Genomic DNA, 9,089 nt, shown 5'->3' on the forward strand with positions numbered 1-9,089 from the left:
GGGGTGGCCGGCCTGCCGCATCCCACGGCTGACCCACACTGGGCGATGCCCCCGGAACATCAATTCTCGGCACCCTTGTCACAGGACTGCTTACGGGAAGACGGATGCGTGCGGCACTCTCGGGCGAAGGAGGCTGATGCATGTGTTGTTCATGATCGAAACGATCAGTTGGGTAATAAGTGGCGTGTGGGTTTGTCAAGTGGCGAGCTGAAGAGGATTAGCATTCTTCAGGCGCCTCGCCTTTATCTCCGGGCTGGTGCCTGACAATTCCCCAAGATCCCCATGAATAAATACCGAGCCTTACCCAGAAGGTAATGAAACTGCCAATGCAGATACACCTAAATAGCGTTGATATCTTAATGACAGCAGATAGTGTTCAAATAACGAAAGCAGCGTGCGAGGGGACCGTGCACAACGAATGGAGACATCGATTGCTCCGCGCGCTCCACAGAGAGCGCCACCCCGAATAACTCGTCCTAGGCTCTGCTTGTCCTCATGGCGGAGCTTTCACGTCTCGAATTTTCTCTTCCATTGGTTTGCCTTCACCATCTGAGAAACCTTTTCTCCCTTCTCCCTATCTATGCTTGGGAGCTAAGCATCTCTCTGCGGGGAGGAGGTTTTATAGTTTCCAGAACAGTCCACTGGCCCTGGAGGAGGTAGTCCTGTGATCTCTGAAATGACCCAAGTGGGCTTGGGACACGGAATACGGTTGATCCCGGATCTGAGGCGGAACTGCATCTCCCGCGAGATCATGGAGAAGTCCTCTCTTCCACGGAAGGGATACGCTGTCCTCCTCGTGTCTGCGTCACCCAGGGCACCTAACACAGTAACTCAGAAAGTATCAGATGAATCCTTAACTCCAATCCCTTGCCATTTCGGAGGCCGCCTGAGGGTGGGATTATGCATATGTATTCCTCTACTTAACTTCTACCAATCCTTTTACACCGATTCTCTACGAGACCAACCTTTCACAGCACCGTGCCATCCGGTAGATGTTCAGTAAATAGATGTTAAATGGATGAAAACACATGTACCATGAAAAATCTCCATTTCTCCCCTCAGCATCTAACACTATATGTCGTGCCTTTTCAAGTCCCCGTTATTTAATTACACTAACAAGTCCACGTCTCATGTTCATACTCTGATGCTTTCCGATAGTCATTTCCACGGTCTTTAACTGACTTCGCAGCTGTACTGCTTTTATGTATCATCCAGCGTCGGGCTGCTGTTAACAGAAGTCTACAGACTAGGTGGCCTAGGCAACAGACTTTTATTTCTCACAGTGCTGGAGGCTGGAAGGTCCAAAATCAAGGCGCTGGCAGGCCTCGTGCTGAGTGAGAGCTCTTCTTCCTGATTTGCAGATATCCACCTTCTTACCGGGTCCTCACGTGGCACAGGGAGAGAGGGTTCTGTCTTCCTCTTCTCATAAGGACACTAATGCCAACCTGGGTGTTCGCCCATCATGGCCTCGTCTAAACCTAACCACGTTCCAAAGGCCCCACCTCCAAATATCATCACGTATGAACTTGAGCGGGATGCCTATTTTCCATCCGTAGCCTATAACCACCATGTTTCTTAACATCCTAGATAGTATTCAGGTTAATGGAACCATCCATCACCTTGACCTTGGTTCTACCATCTTCTAAGACTTCGCTGATAGCCTCCATTCCACACCTGCCACCCATCAACAAAGGCACAAGCTTAGTTAATGGTACAGCACCAATCAGTCTCTGAGCTCTCAGATGCCTCTTATGGGGATATTTTCTCTTGCTGTATTCTGTTTGCTCACCACCACTCAACAATCCCCTGACCTCAGGGAAACTGACCTGACACTGATCCCTCCCCCATGAACCAACTGCACCGTTCCTCACCCTGTTGGGGCCCTGTAGTTGGACTCATCAACACTACCATACACAAATCCCCTCAACCAGCACAAAGACTTCACTATTTACAGTTCTCACAGCTGGAACTCTCTTGCCAGGTCTTTTTCCATTCTAGCCTCTAGGAAACTTACTGCAAGAAGTCACAAAATCTGCCTACTGTAAGTCCCAACAAATCCTTTAAAAAAAAAAGATTTTATTTTTATTTTTTTACGTAACCTCCATCCAATGTGGGGCTCAAACCCGTGACCTCAGGATCAAGAATCAAGACGCTCTACCGACCGAACCAGCCACATGCTTGAACATAAATTCTTGCCAATAAATATAACTGGGCTGTTAATGGTTAATGATTCTCGGAGGACCTTTTATTCATTTCCTATTGATTATCTGAAAACTTTCCTTTCCTCTAGACACACCATTTCCCAAAATGCCCACAGGATATTGACAGACATTCTATGAGAATGTCCACAGTCCTATATATTTGGGGAACATAAGGTTAAGTGAAAACAAGCTTGTTTCATTTACTGTCAGAGCTTTAAAATGTTATCATGCATTATGAATCTGCTAAAGGGTACAACAGAAATATTTAGAAGTTTATTTGATACTTGAACCTATTTATTAGTAACCTACCAGGTACACTACATTTAAAAATTGTTTTAATGTTTATTTTTGAGAGAGACAGAGAGAGTGTGTGAGCAGGGAAGGGGAAGAGAGAGAGAGAGAAAGAGAGAGAGGGAGGGAGACAGAGGGACTTCACACCCAATGTGGGGCTTGAATTCACAACCCTACTCCAGCAACTGAGCCAGCCAGGTGCCCCCTAATGCAATATTTAAGAAAAAAAAAAAAATCAAAACCGGTGCTAAAAATATCCACCATGCACAAACTATCAACATTTTAAAGAAAGACAGGATCGCCATTTATTTGCTCCAGTCGCCATGTTTCCCAAACTGACAGAAGTTTCGACCGGACACACAGCAGCAGGTTAAACTGTCCTGTTCTAAGGGCACCAGATAACGCTAGACTACTGAGCCAGAGTCCTTCCCTCTCAGGCTCCAACCCGTTCTTCCTGTTTAAATAGATCTCTCATTCTCTGGGGGGAGAAAAAAGGAATTTTCTAAAACATTCTTTGGAATAAATTGCATTTTCTTCCATCTTTATGTGGTACTTGAACAGCTTCCATTCCTTAGCTCTTTTTTCTTTACCGTCTTCATCCGACCAAACCCCCCTCGGTGAAGGTCCAAACGTCTCCTCCACGAGACTTCATCATAACGATCTACTTGTCTTGTGTCATTTCCTTGTTCTCTTTTATGGCTTCCTTCCGTACCTTATGTAACCCAAGAATTACTACTGAACGTTCCGGGTCTGAGTCTACTCTGTCCAACGCAGCGACATGCTTTGTGAAAAGTCAAGAATCCTGTCTGCCTCCTCCTTCTAATCCCCAAGCACAAAGATCTCAATTGATGGGCACTTACTGATTTGATTTAGACCTGAGTTTATGGCTGTCTGACTGGCAATTGCTGTATTTGCTTCTCGAACACTTTAATTTTCCCTCGGCTGACCACAGTGCTTATAACCTAAGTGCCAGGTATGACAGGGCGAAGTAACGACTGCAGCACTGATCAATATAGCTTCCCCAAGAAAGCGTTCTCAAGGGCAACGTCAAACGTGGATCTGTGCGTGCCCTGCGGGAGGGGGCTCCTTCTGCCTTCTCTTGGGTGTCTGGCTTCAGCCCTGTCACCTCTGTTCGTAAATATGGAAGAAGTTCCCATCTGTACCGAAATGTATTTTTCTCCAGAACTACGTCTCCCTGCCGAGGGGCTCGAGGGAGAGTGTTAAAATCTACCTTCGTTGATTTTTCAGTGGCGCATCGGCTAGGAACATTCGAGGCGGGTCTGGGCGACTTTTGAAGACTAAGAAAGGTACAGAGAAAACTTTTCCTCATCCAGCCTCGTCACCAGTCATTGTACTTGAGGTTATTCCAACAGCAGAGGGGGGTGAAGGGCTTCCCACGGCTTACCTTTTCCACAGCAAGCAAATCTTTTGAACCTTGAGTAAACCCAGTCAACTACTTCTCTCCGTGGTGGTTCCTGACTCACACATAATCCTTCCCCTTGAGCAGGGAGGAGAACTGCAATCGACTGGCCCAGAAAGTGGCCTTTCAGCGTCATTTGGACTTCCGGTTCCCAGGGTCTAAGGGTTCCTGCCCCTTCCGTGATCACGTTTAACTTAAATTCGTGTTTTTGTTGTTGTTGTTGTTGTTTTACATTCCCATGGGGCAGAGTCTACAGAATAAGCCTAGACTTTTCTAGAGGCCCAAAGGCACATACCAAATCCAGGGCCCTGTTAAGGAGCGGTTAGACTGTTTTTAACGCGGAGTCATACAGCGGGGGCCCATTCCTCCGGCTTCTTGCTGGTAGGGAGAGTACAGGTGGGACAGGAGAGTGAGGAGGGGGCCCTTCGAGTCCCAGGACAGGACACACGCTGCTCCCCACCTACAACAGGTGCAGCCAGGATGGCCGAGGAGAGCCCCTGCGCAGACCCGGTGCGTGCAGAGCCCCTGCTTGCGGGAAGGCGCAGTTCTCCGCCGCTGCACCTGCTAACGCGGAAGCTGCCAGAAGCCATCACCGTGCCGGCGGCTTTACACCAGCACCAGTAAAGAACCCCCCTGTGAGAACGATACCGTGCTCTCTAAGTGGACGCAACTGATAACCGGTCTACTGTGCTTGGTGCAGGGTCCTGTCCGGATCAGACTACTTTGTGAACCACCTCCCCCACCGTGGGCCACAATTCTAAGCAGTAGTTCACATCTCCCTAAAAATCTCTGAGATGAGGATGCCTCACCAATCAAGATCAAGCTCCAATTCAAAGCAATCTCTGCCTTAAAGACGTTTCTTCTGGGGCGCCTGGGTGGCTCAGTCGGTTGAGCATCCGACTTTGGCTCAGGTCATGATCTCCCAGTTGGGGAGTTCGAGTCCCACATCAGGCTCTCGGCTGTCAGCACAGAGCCTGCTTCAGATCCTCTGTCTTCCCTCTCTCTGCCCCTCCCCAACTTGCTCTCGGTCTCTCTCCAAATAAATAAATAAACTTAAAAGAAAAATAAAGACTTTTCTTCTGAGGTGCCTTGGCCAGTTAAATTACTCCATTCTCAGTCCTCCTAGAGTTCTAAACATATGAAATAGGATGGATTCCTCAAAAATAAAATAAAATAAAATAAAATAAAATAAGCTCTTGATCCCTTTCTACCCTTCTTCTTTCAAGTACTTTCTTTGAAAACTGTTCGTAGGCTCATAGCCTACCTACCCACATCTTTATCAAACTTCCCTTAAAATGATATCCAGAGGGAATTTTCTTTCTCTGATGCTGATGCCCTTTACAGATAGATACTTGATTTTTCAAGTGTTTTTATATATTTATTTTGAGAGAGAGAGAGAAAGAGAGCAGGGAGGGCCAGAGAGAGAGAGAGAGAGGGAGAGAATCCCAAGCAGGCTCCAAGCTGCCATTGCAAAGTCCGACGCAGAGCTCAATCCCATGACCTGAGCCACAAGATCATGACTTGAGCCGAAACCAAGAGTCAGACACTCAACTGACTGACCGCCTAGGCGCCCCTACGGATAGGTACTTTAGAGCAACGGACAATCTGATTAGTTTCCTTTGCAAAGTCTAGGCAAGAATCTCAAGGAAAAGTAGACAGCAAGATACAGGAATGAGGCCATTGACATGATCACCCCCAAGGATGGGCCCTGGGCACTGTGAGAAAACATCAGGGTTCAAAAGGAAAAACCACACCCTTGGAGAATTAACCAGAGTTGGGGATTTCCTGCCTCGTAAACAAGACATCATATCCATTTGACTGTAGGTTTATTTGGGGGGGGGGGCGGGTTGTTAGTTTGCTTTGCTTTGTTTCGCCTGGTTTCCGAGCGCTTCTGCTGAGTGGCCAGCCTGTGCTCCAGGCAGGACGGGGCTCAGCACTGTCCAGCCAGCCGTTTGGGGAGCTCAGAACCTTCCGCCGAAGGCAGACGAGTAGCAGAGAAATCCACAACGCTCAAAAGAGTAAATTGTAAATTGCCGGGTCGCTACTCTACTGGTTGCAATTTTAGTAGCAAATGAGCACTGTATAATGTATCCAGCTTATTAAAAACAAAAGTGGGAAATCCAAGTACTTACCAAGGGAAATGGCAAATCCACAAAGTTGTCCCAGACATCACCGCTCCCGGACCCCCTAGTGCACAGCACGAGGTCCTGTGTGGTGCTGATGTCACCGCGATTCGGTCCCTGATTGGACACCTGCTCTTAGCCTTGACCCGCACTCCTTGCTAAGTGCTGGTGGCTTAGGAACTGTCAAGTCCCAGACCTATGAGGCCAACCTAGCTAGAAGCACGTTCAGCCTTCCTTTGCAAGAGAAGCCAGAGTTGCGTTTTCCAAGCGAGAAGAGGAGAAGCACATCCAGATTTTCCAAGCCTGCCAGCGTGGGATAAAAGTGCCACCCCTGAGATTAAAACAGATCCCACCTCCCTGGCCATCCATCCAACTTCCTTACTGCCTTATAATCTCGAAACGCAACGATGGCAATATCTTCCTAAGTTATCTCCCTGCAGACACACGGCCCCCTTTCTGTTCCATCCTACATCCGGGTGCTGTCAACTTTGTCCTCCCTAAGTCCCACAAGGATGGTGTCACTTGAAGCCATTCAGTGGCACCTGGCTGCTTAGCAAATCGTGATGGAACCTTTCAGTCTGGAATTCACAGTTGTCCTCCAGTAGAGCCCCAGACCGCCTGCCTCTCTGGCGTGATCGCGCACCCCTCCCCAGCTTGAGACCCACGTTTCTGCTGATCTGGAACACCTAGGGCTCCCCGAGTACAGCCTGAACCATCATGCCTCTCTGCGGAGCCCTCTGTCTGCCTGAAGCTCACCGTCCGGCCACTCCCCTTCCCCTGATCCTTGTCCTTCTAAACCCGACCACGGGCTACTTGCAGTGTGGGAATGAGAAGGAGCGGATGGAAAAGCATCACCAGCCCTACCCTTGTTTAATCGGTGAAGCGTCCGACTTCGGCTCAGGACGTGATTCTCACGGTCCGTGGGTTCGAGTCCCGCATTAGGCTCTGTGCTGATGACTCAGAGCCTGGAACCTGCTTCGGATTCTGTGTCTCCCTCCCTCTCTGCCCCTCCCCTGCTTGCACTGTCTCTCTCTCTCTCTCTCTCTCAAAAATAAATTAAACATTAAAAAAAAAAAGGTGTCATACTAAACCCAAATCCCTTAGATAGATTTCAACTTGGTGGCAGAGAAAGAACATAAGTGAAACAGAGCAGGGGATTCAAACTGACAGTCAGCTGGGAGCTCATGACCTAGAAGGTTGGGAAGGGGCTGACACTCCATGATTTCATGGTTCGTGGGTTCGAGCCCCGCATAGGGCTCTGTACTGGTGGTTCAGAGCCTGCTTGGGATTCTCTCTCCCTCTGTCTCTGCCCCTCCCCGACTCACACTGTCTCTGTCTCTCTCAAAATCAATAAATAAACTTTAAAAAAAGAAGACCTAACACCCAAACAAGACATGAACCACCCCCCCCGACCCCCCCCCCCCCACACACACACACAAAGTAAAGGTGGGACGATCACGTAACTATTTGAAATAAGAAATAAAGTTCCATCTGTACCTCTGGCCACACACAGAAGTTCGTTCCAGATGCGTGAAGAGTGAAATGTGTATATGACTGTATTATATTACGGCAGAAGACCTTGAACCCAGAGATGAATGCCCAGGCATCCCTGGAGAGGTTTTTGTCTGAAGTATAAATGACAGGAACAAATCACGAAGGTCAAAGATACCTCTGGCTTCGTTACCACCCCTCCTTCTCACACCCTTCATCCATTTTAGGCAAAACGACCAAAGGAAGATCAAAGTGTGGGAAACCTCCCTCCAGCACTGAAAGTCACGTTCAGTGCCCAGGTCCTTCTGCAGAGGGGACACAGACGGAATCAAGCCAAGGGATGGTCACAGGGCTATGGTACCCGGTATCCTTCCTAAAACAGCAGTGTGCTGTGACAAGCGGTAAGCAGGGAATATCCTAGAAGAACATCTGGAAACATCTGGAATCCCCCTCGATTTGGGGAGGGGTCAGAGAGCAGGGAGAAGTCCTAGGATCCACAAAGAACCACTCAGAAACTCATTGGTGCTTGCACCCCGCAGAAAATCCTCAGGGCAGCAGAAATTCTCCCTGGAAGAAAAGGCAGCCACACAGGAGTATCAGACACAGTCACATCATCTACCCGAAGACAGGGCTCAGCCCAGCGAATCGGACAAAATGCACAGACTCGCAAGGGACGCCCATGGAGAAGGAAGCCATCTTGTCCAGCAGATCCGCAAGAGTGAACAGGGGTCCGAGGGGCAGCCCAGAAAGGCTCTCTTGGTGGGTGCTCTGCCCTGTGGCCTCTTTTCCCTCCCGGCTGCTGCCGAAGCACTTCATCAGAATGTGTTTCATTAACTGGACATCCTGTTTATCGGAGGTGACTCGCCCACCCTGTCCTTTTGAGCAAATTAAAGGGCTGAATAAAACCTTGAGCATTCAAGTATGAGTCAACAGATAACAACCGACATCAGTTCTAGAAAGGGAAGCCACAGAATTAAAGGAAAGGAACAGAGCCCTAAATAGAAAGAGACAACAAAGGTATGTTTTGGAGAAGAAAAAAAAAAAAAAAGCACAGAACAACAAAACCTGAATTAAACCCCATATGCTCACAAAAGTGAAATAAGGACTCTAAAAATAGAGCAGGCATGAAGCATGAAGACTAAAAACAGGCTAAGAAGGAGGTGCTGGAGGGGGTTGAATATCTGACTTCAGCTCAGGTCATGATCTCAAGGTTCGTGAGTTCGAGCCCCGCGTCGGGATCCGTGCTGACAGCTCAGAGCTTGGAGCCTCCTTCGGATTCTGTGTCTCCCTCTCTCTGCCCCTCTCCCACTCGTGCTCTCTCTCCCTCTCTCAAAATAAAAGAATAAACTCTTTTTTTTTTTTTTAAGAAAAAAGAAGGAGTTGCTGGATAGAGAGACAGAAATGAAAAGCAGATAGGTCAAAGACATCAGTAAAAGAAACCAAACGAGCTGACAAGTTAACCATTGGAGGCCAAACTTGAAGTCCTTTTGGGCTGCTCAGAAACGCCATCAGGAGACCAGAACAGGAAGGGAGGAGAACAGAGATTAGAGCTAAGGGAACAGA

At 48.3% G+C, this 9,089-nt stretch overlaps 1 protein-coding gene across 1 annotated transcript in view; it reads right to left on the reverse strand.

Annotated features, from left to right (window-relative positions):
• HS3ST3A1 (heparan sulfate-glucosamine 3-sulfotransferase 3A1) overlaps positions 1-9,089 on the reverse strand; it is a 102,454-nt gene that overhangs the window by 54,064 nt on the left and 39,301 nt on the right. The gene's annotated exons all lie outside the window — the stretch shown is intronic.

The sequence above is a fragment of the Leopardus geoffroyi genome, chromosome E1 (assembly GCF_018350155.1).
Source record: "Leopardus geoffroyi isolate Oge1 chromosome E1, O.geoffroyi_Oge1_pat1.0, whole genome shotgun sequence".
NCBI classification, from domain to species: Eukaryota; Metazoa; Chordata; class Mammalia; order Carnivora; family Felidae; genus Leopardus; species Leopardus geoffroyi.